Here is a 17,583-nt window from a genome sequence, read left to right as displayed (position 1 = left end):
GGGCACGTCCACTGGCCCCGCGTTACTATAGGCTTATTACCAATCGACGTAATACACTCCAAATGATATTGAGCCTGACACTTTACACATTTTAGTCTTTTTTGAGTAACAAGTACACTTGCTTTACAGGCACAACATTCATTTGTCATTTTTAAACAAAAGTTTTTAAAATAAAATTGTAGTAAAAAAAGTAAAAATAAAAAAATAAAAAAAAAATGCCTATTTCGTAAAGCAATGCCTATTTCGTAAAGTGTAGGTTTCGAACTAGCGTCGCCTCAATTATTAAGCTTAACTTTTCTAACCAGTCCACAACAACACAATCACAATATGCAAAAATATGATATCCACTGCTCAGGTAATGTATGCAAATTCTAGTCATCTCACTTTTTTTAACATTAGACGGTAGATTATAACTATTACTTGCACACTAGATTTTTATCACTTAGTTTTTATCGTATTTACGACAACAAATTCAAAACTTTTTAGTTCCCAGTAATCGCACGTAACATTAAAATCACGAATTACGCTAGTTCAGTTGACTTTAAGCACTTTATACATGAATACGTGAATTTTAATCAAGGTCAATGTACAGAACACCCGACTTATATGACGTATGTCACCGGAATGTGACTATATATAGGAATAATTTTTAATTTTTAAAGAATCTTCATTTATTTAGTTGTTTAGATACAATTAAGTACTCGATTACTTTACCGTACCGATGTACGCGTCTCCCGCTTAGAGGTTACGCTTGTATATGGATAGACAGAGACTTAATTGTTCACGCCGTCGTGCGGCCCTTGCATAACCAATGCGTACTGGGCGGCGTAACTTAACGCTGCTTCTGGATCGAAAACCAAAGACATCGTGTATAATATCAAACACTAATCCACGCATTATACAAAATAGCAATATTGTATTGATTTTTTTTTATATTGGAAGCTAGTTAATATAGTTAAAATAAAATATCTTATTTTAGCTTTAAATTGTTCAATAAAACTATTACTATTTAAATGATGTAAATGGCCTAGTAAATCAAGTCTAATTCCACTTATACTTTTATATCCCACAAGCACCGAGACCGGCGCGAGACGAGACCTCGCTCCTAAAGAGAGTATTGGAATTTGAAAATAAAAGTTTATGACTTTTGTAATAGTGTACGCTTGAAGAATTGTACATTTCGCTTCACTTATATAAACAAGTAAGATATTTCAAATTGTAAAATTAACTACAAAACGATTTCGAGGTCGTCGTTGCGCAGTGGATAATTGACTGGCTGATTGATATCGCGATGGTAGTGGGGTTCAATCTCATTTTGGTAGTGATTATATTATTCGTTTGTTTTCATTTCCCCGCTCTGACAGACAAAGTGCAGCATTGGGTTCCTCTTTTTTTCCAACAGTTTTGCTAAAAAAATAGGCAGATTAATTGGCAATGGGAATGGGCAGGGCAGGAAATAGGATCTCAATAGAAGATTATACGATAATTTCGAAAAAAACAATGTTTCCTGTTGATAAAGAATGATATTTATCCTTTATTATTTAACTTGGCACTATCAATACAATAAAATAAAACAAAAAGACAATAAACCCCCACAGTACGTACTCCTTTGTCTCGCAACGCTGAGCTCAATCAAACAAACGCCTTCATTTTAACATTCTATCCGAAGAAAAGGATTTATTTGTGAAATGTAAAATTACTTCTTTTATATAAAATTTTATTGTTTTCTGTATCTTTTAAGCAAAAGCTTTCCCAGTACGCATAACGCCCATAAGGCAATTCTGTTCTACCCTTATTACATCATGAAATGTGAACACTGCACGTTACGTAGTGGGCTCTACGTCGCTCTTTCCCACGCCAGAGCGGAAAAGTCATAGTTCATTCCCTGAGTGAGATTCGAACCTGCAACCATCTATCTATCTTTTTATTTTACTCTAATAAGCTCTATATCACATTTTATATGCATTGAGTTCAGCCACTAAACACTTAATGCCACTTCGACGGTAAGTTGTATCGGAGCGGAGAGTCTCGACACTAGGTCAGGACCTATCCTGTCATATGCGGGATATAACGTGAAACTAAATATAAGTTCTGTATTAATTATTACAAATATGTATATTCATTTCTACAATTAACATAAATCTTATTTTGTTTCAGATCTACCTTGTAAACCTGCAGCTGAATCTTCCTAGTGATGATAGACCCGGTGCAACTTTAGAAAGGTTAATTATAAAATAACACATTTATATTACACTAGCGGACGCGCGCGACTTCGCCTGCTTACTTGTACTCTTAAAGGTGAATTATAATAAACCATAAAACCCGTGTTCAATTAAATATTTTTAAGTCTAAATTTCAAATTTTATAAAAATCGGTGGCCTTTTAAAGATTTTTCGAATAAAAATTTCAACCCCTTATTTGCACCCTTAGCAGGTGTATACTAAAAAACCACGAAACACGTGTTCAATGAAATCTATTTAAGAGTCTGAATTTCAAATTTCATAAAAAACGGCAGCGATTTAAAAAAAATACCATACAAACTTTCAACTCCTATTTCGCCCATTTGGGGTTAAATTTTTCAAAATCCCTTCTTAGTGGATGTCCAGATTACAAAAGTAAACATCTGTCCAAATTTCACGTTTCTTCTTCTCTTTTATATATGTAGACTAAAGGGCGCGCGCGTATCTTTGAGAAAATCACACGTCGCATTAGGTATGTGCGCGACAAATAGACGAATAACTCAATGTCGCGCAAACCGATTTTGATGATTCTTTTTTTATTTGAAAGGATACACTTCAAGGATAATTTGGTGAAGAAGAGTTTGGTTAGGTTCCGATTATGGGATCCGGTGAAAATTGAGAAAGTTTGTTTTTATTGGTAAAAAAATAATTATACTGTAATAGTTACAAGCAAAAACTTTTTAAATTGATGTCAGAAGTGAGATTCCTGATCGTTGCATTTCTTTCAACCAACCTCAAAAAAGGGAGAGATTCCTAATTCACCCGAATATTTTTATGTATGTTTTTGTCACTATATCAAAATGTTGTGAAAATGTTGTTAAGTGAAATTTTACATAGGACAATCACAAACACTCGTTGACAACCACTACCACCACCGTCACCACTCGTTTAAGAAGCATCATTTTAAGATCATACCCATCGCTTAAAATCATTAGTAGTCGGTTTTTCTTTTTGTTAAAAAATAATTTATATTTAAATTATGTACAGACTGTCCTTATATACTACTTTAGGCTGCATATGATATGGTTACTTTTTAATGTACTTGGTTATTTCATCACATTTTGAGAATCATTTTTTCAACTGAAAACACAAATAATATATATTTTACCATTAATTTTCAATAGTAGCTTCAACCACACACGCCACCATCGACCGCACGCGTGGAGCACGAACTAGCCAGTCAGCGCGACCGCAACGCGGCGGCGAAACAAATTTACACTCCGCTTAGTACAAATTTATTGAACAACTAGCGCTTGAACTACATGATTATTCATTTAATAAACAGAATTGACTGACAAAAAATACCCAAACCAAATAGAATAATCCAATATCGAAATCGAATCCAAAATAATAAATCGAATAAATGATTCGACTATCGAATCGAAAATAATTAATTGAGAATCTTTCCTTGTGCTGAAAGTCAGTTTAAAATACAGATTAGTTACAAACAAATACAGATTTATTATAAGTATAAGTATAGATATGGATTGCTTTATATTTGCAGGCAAACTCATGCCTCGAGTTCATTCAAATGCCGATAACTTTTTTTTAATGAAACAAATTTAAGATGTTAAGCTGGGTTAAAAGAAAGAGATTGGTGAAAGTTTTATGTAAATCGATTCAGTGCTTTCGACGATTAGCGTGACCATACATACAGACAGACAAGAAATTAAAAAAAAAATTTTTGCTTTCTATTATACTTTTTAAGTACCCCTCTATCCATTTTAGTCAAAAATACTAAATGTAGAGACTAAATATTTTTACTGTTTTATTATATATAGATGCTATTGTCGTCATTAGTAGTTATTGATCATTGTTGATAAATTAGAGTGGAGGGAATAGAGAAGATATTAAATAGAGTCATCATTGCATAAGATTTGCTTGTGGATGATTGTGTAAATTTTTAGTGACAAAGTGAGGGTTTCCTATAAGGGTTTCGTTTTTTTTTCTTTCGTACGGTGCGGTGCGGAAACCTAAGAACAAAAGAAAAATACACAATTGTCGTTGGAGATCATAGGCCCTTTCTTGATTACGTCGGCTATATAATTGTATGAATAAACACTTGTTCTGCAACGCCCCTGAGTCACCCATCATTGTGTCACTCACACCGTCACGTTGTCACTTCTATTTTGAACCTCCAAATGTACAAGTCAGGCTGGCTCAATTGCTTCATTCAACATTCTGGAAACATACGTCGACGGAATTAAATAGATACCATTTTTAATGGAAGAACGGAATAAGCGCATCCCTCGTATAGCAGGGTAAACAGAGGGAATATAAACTTAAGACACTCGGGAGTGCTATATACACAGTGTATATCACTGCTTGTATATATTCAAATCGTCAAATGTTCAGATTATCAATAAGCATTTAGAATTATAAAGAGTTATAATTTTTTCTACAAAACGTCTTTTCCAAAGAAGTTCGTTCGTTAAATAAATCTTAGTTTCGTCTACGCAGTGTCTTGAAAATTTTTCAGTGCGTGGAGAACGAAGTATCTTAACACTAAATACTCTTTACTATCTATGTGGCTACCTGATAAAACACTATCACAAATGAACAAACATGTTCCTCATACGTGTCCAATAGACGCGGTACGACGACTAAAATAAACATAACCTGGCATCCACCGCTGTTGGCACCGCGTCCATACCTGACAGATGTAACTGCAGTTGTAGGGAGTACCAATATAATACGAATCGTGACAACGTGTCTAGATATTTACCAATTTTAGTTTGATACCTCCACACAATCTCGAAATGGTCTTCACAAACGTGCACTTGGTCGACAAAGCCTTTTTACCTTTCGAGGTACGGAACCCTAAAAATAAATGGATGGCTAGCAAAATATTGTAAAAACTAATAAAGTCACTTTGGACAATACACTCCAAAAGGAAAAAAATAGGGCTTCAATGTTTGTTATACTGTCGTTTTTATAATATCTTAATTAATGAAATGTTGATTAATTTTTGGAAATTATGGGTTACATTTTATTCCAAAAATATATTACTTGGGAAAATCAAAAACCACACAAGCAAAATCACAGGCTGATAAATAGCTAGTTTTAAATAGATATTTCGCAGACGCAATTGTAATTTACAATTCCTATCGAAGTATCAGTGTTACGACATCAAATTAAAACGGGAGTGGAACATTAAATCAAGCGAGGGCAATCGTAAACCAACTGCAAACGGTGTTGCAGCATGTATTCCACACACAGCAGGGTATACAGGGGGAACCTAGTGTTAAAACACTCCGTTCCCCTCTTTCTGCCGAATTCTGGAGGTATTGCGTGTTGAGGGACAGAACTCAACGCCGCGCTTTGCCTCCACACAAGAGCGAAGAAATGGAAATATAAACTTAAATAAATATTTCACTTCATCGAGTGGGAATCAAACCCACAACCGTTGCCTTAAGTCACACCCTTGTGCCGCTGCGTCACGACGGCCTCTATTATTTACTAGTGGGCCCTTACGGGGCTACGCCCACTTGAAATAGAAATATTAATAAACTAGTGGACCCGGACGCGGGTACGCCTGCTTGAACTATAAGAATATTTTCGCGTCGGTCATACTCATACTATGCCGCCCGTAGGCTAGGTCATTCCGAATCAGTGACATCTCCTTAATTATTTATTAGAATGATATACAGTAAACTATAATTTCAATCTAGATAAAATGCCAAAAGTGACTATTATATTTATTTTCATAAGGATCAATATCAAAATGTCGCGGTAACGGTTGCGTAGCGACGCGACGGTTGTTATTAACATGGCAGAAAAAATTGCATGTCAAATTAGAAAGTACTTTAAAATATATTAGTTTATATGTGTAATGTAATGTTATATAGCCTATAGCACTTCTGAAGAATGCAGCTTTCATACAAAACAAAAACAATGTAAATCGGACCAGTAGATCCAGAGATCTTAGCGTTCAAACAAACAAACAAACAAACAAACAAACAAACTCTTCCGCTTTATTATATTAGTATAGATTAGTATAGATAAATTGAAAACTAAAGATTCAGTCAATTTAATAAAACAGTTGTATAAAATTACTGTTACGGCAATTACCAAATTTGTTGAACGTAAGTACTTTAAATTGACATAACTTTTTTATTTATGAACCGACTAGTGGACCCGGACGCGGCTACGCCTGCTTAAACTATAAGAATATTTATTAACTATATTTTCAGTTTTCAATAGAATTAGTAAGAAAATATAAGCTTAAATAATCAAAAATAATAATAAGTAGAGACATATTATTGGAAAAAATATCTGAGAAATTGAAAACCAACATAAGAAGTAAAAATAACTACAAATTAAGTAAAAATACCATAAGAAGTAAAAATAACCCGTACCTAAAAACTACCTAAAAGGATATTTTTTGCCTGCAATATCAAATAAAATAAGAAGAGAACCAAAGTGTATTTTAAATTAATTATAAACAGCAAATAAAGTTCGAAAATGTAGGTTTTATTACATCCAATCAACGTCATCTGCCCGTTCGCGTCGGTCATACTGTGCCGCCCGTTAGGTGGCTAGGTCATTTGGAATCAGTGACATCTCCTTAATTATTTATTAGTATGTTATACAGTAAACTATAATTTCAATCTAGATAAAATGCTGAAAGTGACTATTATATTTATTTTCATAAGGATGAATATCAAAACGTCGCGGTAGCGGTCGCGTAGCAACGACGGTTGTTATTAACATGGCAGAATGAATTGCATGTCAAATTAGAATGTACTTTAAAATATATTAGTATATATGTGTAATGTAATGTTATATAGCCTATAGCACTTCTGAAGAATGCAGCTTTCATACAAAACAAAAACAATGAAAGTCGGACCAGTAGATCCAGAGATCTTAGCGTTCAAACAAACAAACAAACAAACAAACAAACAAACTCTTCCGCTTTATTATATTAGTATAGATATAACTACATACATACTAGCAATTCATTCGCGGCTTTGCACGCCTGAACTGTCAATTATTTAAAATTCATTTATGCGAAAAATGTGTCTAACGGAAACTAGTTAGTAATTTTAGTATAAAAAATAATATACGTACATAATATTACAGCCCCCCAACATACAAGTACATAGGTACATAGGTATATGTGTAATGACCTACATACTACGTATGAGAATCAAAGCCTGACGTAATCTGTCGTCACGCATTTAGGTCAATCGCCACAGATTTCATTCACCCTCTTCCTTATTTTCCTATATTACTACGCGGGAATACGTATATGTTGTTGTAACGAAACTTCACGATGTATCTCGCACATAGCAGTTGAGGCAGAGGGAACTTAGTACTTCTATTCCTCCTACCCTAGAGGAGTTACCGCGGGAGGGTCAGGGTGATCTTCCTGCAGGTTATCAAGGCTGCGGATGCCCTAGGAGAAACCCCAGGGCACCCAGAAAGCGACGATGGCCTGCAAAAGGCCTTCCACTGAGGCGTCGTAGTAGCATGCGCGAGCGATCTTGCGGCGTCTCATTTTGGTGGAGAGGGTTTCCGCTGGGTTTTAGTGGGTAGGATCGGTTTTACCGATGAGTCCCACAGTACCGTAATACCGTCATCCGTAAGGCACGCCTTGCGTATGGGCGGTCTGCGTAAATGCATTTCCCAGCGACAAAAAAAAAAAGAGGGAACTTAGTGGTAAGACATTCCTTTCTCTACTTCCCTCCCGAATTCAAGCCTTGTTTTACCAACTCTGGAAAGTAAAAATAAATAACGCCCTCAAGTGGGAGTCGAACCTACAACCAATGCAGACGATGTCCCAAAAGGCACTTTACACTTTTTCTCAAAGACAATATCAATAACGTGTATAATTTACATATCAAAATTCAATTTCCTCCAATTACACATGAAGTTGACCACGTATTCACTCAGAGGAGGTCCCGCATCACTAAGTGACATGACACTAACCACTGCGCCTGATGGTTGTGGTTCGAGTGTCCTGTGGTACACAGCCGTTGTTAATTTATCTGTGAATCAAGACAGCTTTTATTCAATTTATTTTGTAAATTTGTAAAACGGCCTTCCCTTACAGTTCAATATCAGTGTATGTATTTTCCGCACAAGCAAGTTAGGCATACAATAAATCTAAATCCTAGGTTCCCTCTGCCCACTTCTTGGTGCTACTTACTACTTCGTCCCACACGCACGCTGTGTGTTGAGTTCAGCCGTGTTTACAGTGAGACGCCACTGTGCTCAAATAATACAGACATCTGTTATCATCTGACAACTGTCTAGACGTAGAATATCACGTTCATCACACGGCCTTTAGTGAAGATTGAAACCCCTTTTGAAACTCTGTTATTAAAATATTTATTAGCTTTTAATTCACATAACTCAAATCATTAATCTTCTTAAGATATAAAATGAAATTTAAGTTCCTTATTAAACCAGAACCTAAACAAAAGTAGCTAATAGAATTTACAAAGTAGTTACTTCAAGTGATTTAAGCTTTGTCTTTAATGTCTTGTGTTTTCTTGAAGTAAATCAAGTTATAGTTTAAACTTGTGTCATTAACGTGCACGCTCGTGTACACTTATACTATTACAGCTGTAGTTTCATAATTGTAACAAAACATTTCATGATATTTTTTTATTCTTTATCTTTAAGACTCCGTTTTCTCTTTTCTTCTAATGTAAGTGAATGTAGGATGCAATGTTGCCCCAAACTGTACGTACGAAATAAATGAAAAATAAACATCCTCAAATGAAATACGAACTCATAACCATCGTACACTCAAAAAATATAAGAAATAACGATATTTATTCAGGGTTTCGTGAAGTTTTGTTTGTAATTTAAACGGTTGTCCCTTCAGGGCTTTAATTGGTTAAATTACATTTACCATTAACTTCCCTTCAGTGTACCTCCGCTAACTAGTCCCGTCCTAAGACCTGAAAGTTTCAGTTAGAGATGGTTACTTAGTGGCCGGTATTTGTACGTGTAAGTAATTAAATAATATTAAGGTATATGTCTCGTGCCAGCACAACCTCGTGCTTTTTCCAATTTGTATTCTCGTCTATCATACTTAGTAGGATAGCGCCAAAAATTAATACCAACCAATCAATCGAACAAGCAGGATTTCGACCAAATTAGTGGGAAACGGAGTGTCTTTACACTAGGTTCCCTCTGCCCACCCCGCTGTGTGCGGGATACAGCGTGAAGCTGATTTTTTTGATATAAATGTAACGAAAAATAATTAAATCGTTAAATCTACTTATCCCCCAATCACGAAGTAAACGAATGGATTATTCGCGAATTTTATCAAATTTGATTGAAAATAAACACGAAAATTGAATATTCTGAAAATGTACGAGTACATGTAATTCGGAAATTAAACTCTTTAAGCTTTTACAGAAACAGCCTATTTCACAATTAAATAACTCAACTTTAACTTAGCTTATGGTTACATTTAGTTTTTCCTATTTTGTGTGATTATTTTGTATTTATAACATTTTTGAAATGTACTAAAGATAGAAAACTTACTTACGGCGGAGCTGACTCATACGTGGACGAGGAGCTTATCGGATTTCGTCGCCTTCAAAGCCTCACTTGCAGGTGAGACGTCAAATCCTGTGATAATGGGGAATTGACGTGAATCAGAGCGGCTCGTTCAGAGCTTTACATCAAAGGTTCCTTGACTATCTGTTTTTATTGTGACCGCGTTTTAATAAAAAATATAATACGAATGTCGGAGATATCTACTACAGTTTATACTTTTGCGCAGAAACTCTTGATGGATTCGATAGATTTGTGATGTTTTTTTGTCCTGTAAACAATATTACTATACAGATTTTATAGTTATATTGTTTGCATGAGATTACACCTAACGTCTATTTAAAATTTTAAACGCCGTGCATATTGGTATAGTTGATATACAAGGGGTACTTAGTGTTAAGACACACTGTTTTCCACCGTCAGACTAATTTTCGAGAGAAACGAGTGTATTAGAAAAATGATAGTAGATGTAGTGTTTGTATCTATTAAATAGATATGTAGCATCGTCCTCATGTACACCAGTGGGGGGGGGGGTGTGTAGTGTCTGTGCCCGTACCGTCTGGGATAAATTAGAATAATTGTCAAAATGAATAATAAGAGTGTTGTCGTATCGATCTAACATCAGAAGCGGAAGATAGTTATAAGTAATGTTATCATATTTTCTAAATAATTTGAAACTTGGAGCAGTGCCGTGGGCTTGTCGTAATGTCGTTAAATACAATCATAATTCTATTGTTTTCTATCACTTCAGGACCAAATGATCGGTTCGGTTCGGTTCGGTTCTTTATTTATGGCGCTTCGAGCGTACCAGTTGAGACCAAATCATAGACAAGTGTCAAATGTCAATTACAAAACATTATTTACGATAAGTTGGTAACAATTATACTATTATCTCTATAAACCTATTAAGTGCGTGTTGAGTGGTGGTACTCAACACTACGCTGTGTTTGATTACTAGAACGAAGAACATGAAAAAATAATAATTTCTTGTTGTACATGCATCGAGTTAGCTCAGATATTTTTCTATTTATTTTCAAACAAATCAGATAATAAAAAATAATAATAATAATAATATATCACAGCTACACCTCGTTAGAAAATACAGGTAATGTTTCTCTCTTCCCGCTCTAACCGCCACGATGCACTTTGCAGGCGACACTAAAAGCTTAACTAATCGAGTTAGCAAAAATTGCTTCCTAAAGTTCTGAGCGGACCGTCGAGCTTAATTGGAGTATCGATATGGATGCAGCAAATATTCAAATTAAAATTCAAAATATTCTTTATTCAAATAGGCAATTATAATAAGCACTTTTGAATCGTCGAATGAACATAAGAACAAAAAGCTACCACCGGTTCGGAAGGCAGTTCTGTTGACCAGAGCCGGCAAGAAACTCAACAGTTGCTCTTTTCAAAATCAATGGTACAATCTATTACATTAGCTGGCAGCTATCCTGCATTACATTCAATAGACATTAATTCCATACATGTTTGTCCTCTAAATATTCTTGAACAGTGTAATAAGCTTTACTTGTCAGAATTTTTTTAACAAATACTTTAAATTTTGGTAGTGGCAAATCTAGAATACACTGTGGAATTTTATTATATACACGTATGCTCAGACCCATAAAAGATTTATTAACTTTTTGAGGCGAAAACTTGGAGTAACAATCTTATCTTTATTTCTTGTTCCTATCGTATAAGTGTCACAATTTTTACTATGAAATAAAAAAATAAATATGTATCGAATTTTATATTTTTGACTATATTGTTAATTTCTGCGTTAACGCAATGGTTTTAAATTCGATTTCAACTTGGCGGAATACTGTAATAGTATTCAAATCATTACCGTTCACTCTCTCTGGTACTCTGGTTTGGATTTCAAACGAAAAATAAAAAACGGAATATATTAAGTAGGGTCTTTCTCCCCAAATAAAGTGTGAAGGTTGGAATATTATTACAATATTTTACGTACTTAGCTTACTACTAGAGGTAGGAGCTGTTACTCAGTGTGACACACACATCGTGTTAGAGACTTACTTTCTCTATATTACTGTGTTTTATAACTTAACTATTAATATAATAAAATCGAAATAATCGAATAAATGTGAAAAGAGAGCCAAGTTCAATATTATGTTACATGCCTTGGTGGTTGACTTCAGCGATAAACTGTACTGTGTATACGTGTACTGTGTAAACTGTACTGTGTGTACGATGTAAATGTATGCCAAGTTCAATGATCAGTCCTGAAATTTATTTTTAACAACATAGCATATTTTAAAACCACTTCAAGTGTAAGATCTGTGTAATATCTATGTGTAAGATCTGATTTGGCTAGTTTTCATGTGACTTTACAATAGGACATTCATTTATGTCGATGTCTAAGATCTTACACATATATACAGTAGTCATCGAGTTTATTCTTGGCTATACAAAAATCCTTATATATATACTTTATTGCACTTTAAAAAATAACATATAAGTAAAACAAAATTGAGATATTCGTTAACAATGGTGGCCTTTTTTCTAAAAGAAATCTCTTACAGCCAACCAAAGGAAGTAGATATGATTGTCCAACAGCGGGAAGAGATTACAGTGCAGTTTTTAACACAGAGAGAAAAATAAATAAGACATTAAAAGTAATTATAATAAAGACACATAATGATTCAAATACATAAATAGCTACATATACATCCAAAGACATGCATCCTATATACATATATACTGTAATTACAAATTAAATAAATAAATAATAGCAAATACATACATACTAAATTTATGATAATAAATAATTATACATAAATAACATATATATTTATACTTATATACATACACAAACATACACACCTACTTACATACATATATATATACATATACATAGATAGATATATACAAACGAGTGAAGTGCGGAAAAAAAAAATCCTTTTAGGTGCTTTTACAGAATCTAGGAAAGGTCCTTCATTCGAGTGAAGCTCAGTTGACCAGAAATTATTTTTTATAAGTAACGCGGCGGTTGTGGGTTCGATCCCCACTCGAGGAATAGAATAGAATAGAATTTACTTTATTGCACACAAAAAAGAAATATATAGAAAGAACAACATCAATAAAAATAAAAGAAAAACACGCAAAGGCAAAAGCGGTCTTATTGCTTAAAGCAAGTGAAATATTTATTCACGTCTATATCACATTATGCCTCAAAAATTGGATAGAGCGTGAGAAACGGAATCTCTTAACATTATGTCCCTTCTGTCTACCGCAGTATGTGACCTGCAGTATGCGGGTGAAACTAAAAAAATGTCGAAGTATAGCCTCAGGTTCCGCCTTTAAACATTCGCATTGTTATGAAAGGGAAGTAATAAAATCTGACGACATAATAGCACATTCGCCTCCACTGACTCCCTTGATGAGTATTCTGTGACGTCTGTATCAATCACGAGCAGGCGCCGCGCCGCCGGGACGCGTGCACAGCGGCTTCAGGCTCGGTGCCCACTGCGCTGTGACGGCCGTCACATAGCGTATGTGGTGGTTAGGATGAAGTATGGCATTCAGTTACACTACTGCTAGCTGTCTTGTAACCAGTGAGCCACTGTAGCCATATATGCGTGAAGAAGCGTGAAACTAAGGGTAAAAATTACTTTAGTCAGGTTTACTTTTAAAAGAAATGAAGCCGTAACGCCCGTACTTAATGTTTAGTAATTAAAAATGAACCACGTCTCGATAAAGTCCAGATAATATGAATAGAAGCCATAATAATAGAGCAGAAAATTCAAAACAAATTTATAGATGATAATAATAAAGTGAAATTTCGATAATGCGGTCTTCGCTGACCAAACTCGGTAATTGAGGGAATCAATTAAACCGTTTCATTAGAAGCCAATTTCCTCTCTCAGTGGTCTGGAAATAAGAAACTCGCGGAAAACAATTTGGAATTGCTGATTTTCTTTCATGGGAATATATTTTATTAAGAATTTTCTTTAATGGTGTGTACCGTTGGATTAGATAAGAAGTTGGAGTAGGTTCTAATGTCAAGATACTCCATTCTACGCTTTTTATTTTATTTTTTAAATATAACATACTCATAACATTTGTTTTCCTATATTTTAATATTTATAAGCAAAGCAGCGACCTACATACAAGTTAATATTGGTCCGCCCTCTAATAGCCGTGCATGCCCTCACACACCATACATCAGACAGTCACTGCCCCTGCCGGCGCCACAGTGCATGAAGACATGCCATGTGTACTCCTTCGTTTAGATCATCGTCAGTTAATGTTGTTAATGAAGTTGTGACGAGATGCATCTCAACACAATCGTAACTTAACTTAGGTAACCAGGGATATAGGCGTTGACTAGAAATAGCACTTATCAAAACTTATTAAATTAATTTAAAAGTAAATATAAAACAACAAAAAATAACTCATTAGAAGAAAGTGCAGCCTTCCCATACTTATTATACTAATTTAATCACACATGATTAAGATATAGAAATCCATACAATTACTGAGGGCCACGTATTAGAAAGTACGAAGTCAGGTTTTTTCAGTGGTGGAACTCAACACCAGAGCGATGATAGAAAGAAAATATTTTCATTCATTCGAACCCACACCTAGATGCATTCAGTCATGCAGTTGTGCCACTGCGCCACCACTGGCCTCTAGTTACATTAAAAATAAAAAAAATATACAATCCAAGTTTGAACTTGCTTGAATTTCTTCCATAGCGTCGATGTTAGATCACAGGAACTTTGTTGAAGCACTACTCAGTCTTCTATATCTGAGTCGCGGCGAAACTTTGCTATCTTTAAGGTATGCTAAGAATTAATGAAAAGTTACTTTGACACTGTGAAACGCAATCTTAGAATCGTTTTAAATTCATTATTTTTCAAATGTAGACAGCATATACAGATAGTATTATTTGTATTTTATATTTTATCCTTAGACTTGAATTTGGCCAATAAAACACAGTAGCATTACTCTGTTTTATTTTATGTACATACTAGCGGCTCCCCCGCGGCTTCGCCCGCGTGCACTACATGATTATTAATTTAATAAACAGAGTTGACTGACAGTCAAATGTGTTGATTTAGTTTACTCGTTCAGAAACAGCCTTAAATGTTAAATTATTGATTTGGGTAAGCATTTATAATATTCTTTGTAAAATAACTGTAATAATAATGATTGCATATTACAAAAAATACTCAAATCGAATCGAGTAATCCAATATCGAATTTAAAAGATTTAATCGAACAACTGTTTTATTATATATAGATTACGAGTGCAGTTCAGAAAAACACTTATAGTTCATACTAATTTTTTTTTTCGTACCACCACTTAAATATCTACAACACATTTCTTAGTACAACACTTATTATAACACTGATTATAATACTGCTAAAAGACTTTTTTCCACTTCTGGAATCTTCATCCACTACGTTAAAGAATATCTTGATCTGCCTCTTGAAAAGATATTGGACTTTTCAACGGGCAGCCTACCATCAGGTAGGTGATCACACAGAGGTGGTGAGTGTGATACTGCTTTCGATGTCCTATAATATAACTATATGTTTTGTAGCAAAAGTAATGTGATATTAAACAATTAGTATCCATGAAATATGAAAACATACGAGAGTGAACGAGCTGGTCATAAGCTATCGTTCCCCAAACGTCTACTTTATGGGCAATAAAGGGGATATAGTCACGTCGTGCTTAAGCGTTTGTAATCGTAACAGTATGGATGTTTTCTAATAAACCAGAACATAAGAGTAATCGGTATCATTTAATTTATATACCTACTAGCGGACGCGCGCAGCTTCGCTTGCGTATTTAGGGGTGAATTCGAATAAACCACGAAACATGTGTTCAATGAAATATTGTTAAGAGTCTAAATATCAAATTTTATAAAAATCGGTGGCAATTTAAGACTTTTTCCATACAAACTTTCAACCCCTTATTTGCACCCTTAGGGGGAGAATTCTAGAAAACGATGAAATACGTATTCAATTAAATATTTTTAAAAATCTAAATTTCAAATTTTATAAAAATCGGTGCCGATTTAATTTTTTTTCCATACAAACTTTCAACCTCTATTTCACCCCTTTAGGGTTAAAATTTTTCAAAATCCCTTCTTAGTGGATGTCCAGATTATAAAAGTAAACATCTGTCTAAATCTCACATTTCTACGCACAGCGGTTACGGCTGTGCGTGCGTCTTACCTCAGTCAGTGAGGACAAGTCCTTTTATATATATAGATAAGACTTCGCGGAAACTATGTAGGTAACTTTTAATAGGTGAAACATTTACAAGAAAGAGTTTTCTTGAAACTCGAGGAAATGAAATATTGAATATTCTCTTTTTTTGTTCTGGTAATAAGGCAAAATGCGGCATTAAGTTCTGCCAACATGCAGTGCCTCCAGAATTAGGCGAAAAGTGGGGAGCGGAAGTGTCATAATGGGAACGGTTCAAAACGGTTCAACTCAACACTAGGTTCAATATTGTATATAATACGCAAGCGAAGCTGCGCGCGTCCGCTAGTATAATATATTCATATGGATGTGTGAAGCTAAAAAGGGATCTGTTTCCTCCCTAAGAAAACGAAAACAAAACTTATAACTACAAATAAGTTGTAGGAAAATTATATGCTTGAAGTGATATAATATAAATTAAAAGCCAAATTGACATCTATAGACGCCGTTACGATAGTGCGCACTGTGTATAGATTAGGGGAAGAAAAAAAATTAAGTATTATAAAAATTATAATTATATTATTCCTTGGTAGCACCCAATTCGTTAAGTAGCTTACTTAATAATGGTAGAATTCAGATCACACACAGAAAACTACTAAAGTAAGAGAAAATAAAAGTAACTTGTCTCGCAGGATGCACGACCATCTCATTTAAATGTAACTCGATGTCGCCGCTTGCAAGTATCCTTGGATACTTGGAACTATACTTTAAGACGCGGGTAGTTTTTCTACGATACAGACATTATGGTTTAGCGATGCGATTATTATTTTATGACGTCAACTTTTCGCCCATTTCATTTTACTGGATGGAATAAAAATATATTTTAATTGCTTAAAATAAATATATTTTTGTTTGTATAGTAAGAGTTTTAGCTCACGCTCAAACAATTTATATTATAAACTAAAAAATAATTATTAATCGCCCCGTCAGTTTTCTAAAAGAAAAGTCTGGGAAAATTTTCTAATTTACTTTTTCGCAAGTTTTTTTATAAAACTCTCATATTATTTATTTATAACTGTCATCTAGCCAATTACTGGCGACGTCGGGTAACCTTTTTCGAAGCCCGAAACTTTGTCGTGGAACGAACCTTGGAGATGGACGAACCCGTCTAAGCAAATTACGAAGTTTTGATAAACGACCTAGGACGACCTAGACAAACTGTGGGCAAATGAGGGGAGATTGATATAGGTAGAAAAACCGGACAGGCCTCGAACCAGGAATTCATGGAGCCGTATATCTGAGTAAGTTGATTTCCAACTTGATATCTCTAAACGTTCCTGAAACAAAGGCTTTTGACACATAGACGGACAACAAATTGATCTTATAAGTGTTTCTTTTTTCCTTAAAAGGTACGGAAACTTAAAAAATTTAAAACGTAAATTTAATTTGTCTCCTATGGCAAAGTACATCAGGTATCGTATATAGATAGGGTTGATTGGTTATGGTTTTGGAGGTGTTGTTTAATTATTAGTTAGTGATATTAGAAGATCGCATGTCACGATGTAACTTTAAGTATTACCTACATTACAAAAAAAATAATTATAATACTGAAAACGTACTATATACCCCACAACCATTAATCAAACAGG

General features: G+C 34.5%; 1 protein-coding gene across 1 annotated transcript in view; it reads left to right on the top strand.

Annotated features, from left to right (window-relative positions):
• The window catches only part of LOC146534950 (FMRFamide receptor-like), a 48,860-nt gene that overhangs the window by 15,416 nt on the left and 15,861 nt on the right, over positions 1-17,583 (top strand). Inside the window, exon 2 of the mRNA XM_085193050.1 lies at positions 2,158-2,222. The gene's annotated coding sequence lies outside the window, so the exon portion shown is untranslated. The remainder of the gene's footprint in view (positions 1-2,157; positions 2,223-17,583) is intronic.

This window comes from Heliconius melpomene, chromosome 11 (genome assembly GCF_056956725.1).
Source record: "Heliconius melpomene rosina isolate 202511_hmr_F chromosome 11, ASM5695672v1, whole genome shotgun sequence".
Taxonomy (NCBI): Eukaryota; Metazoa; Arthropoda; class Insecta; order Lepidoptera; family Nymphalidae; genus Heliconius; species Heliconius melpomene.
The sequence above is the reverse complement of the archived record's forward strand: the minus strand, read 5'-3'. Positions and strand labels throughout refer to the sequence as shown.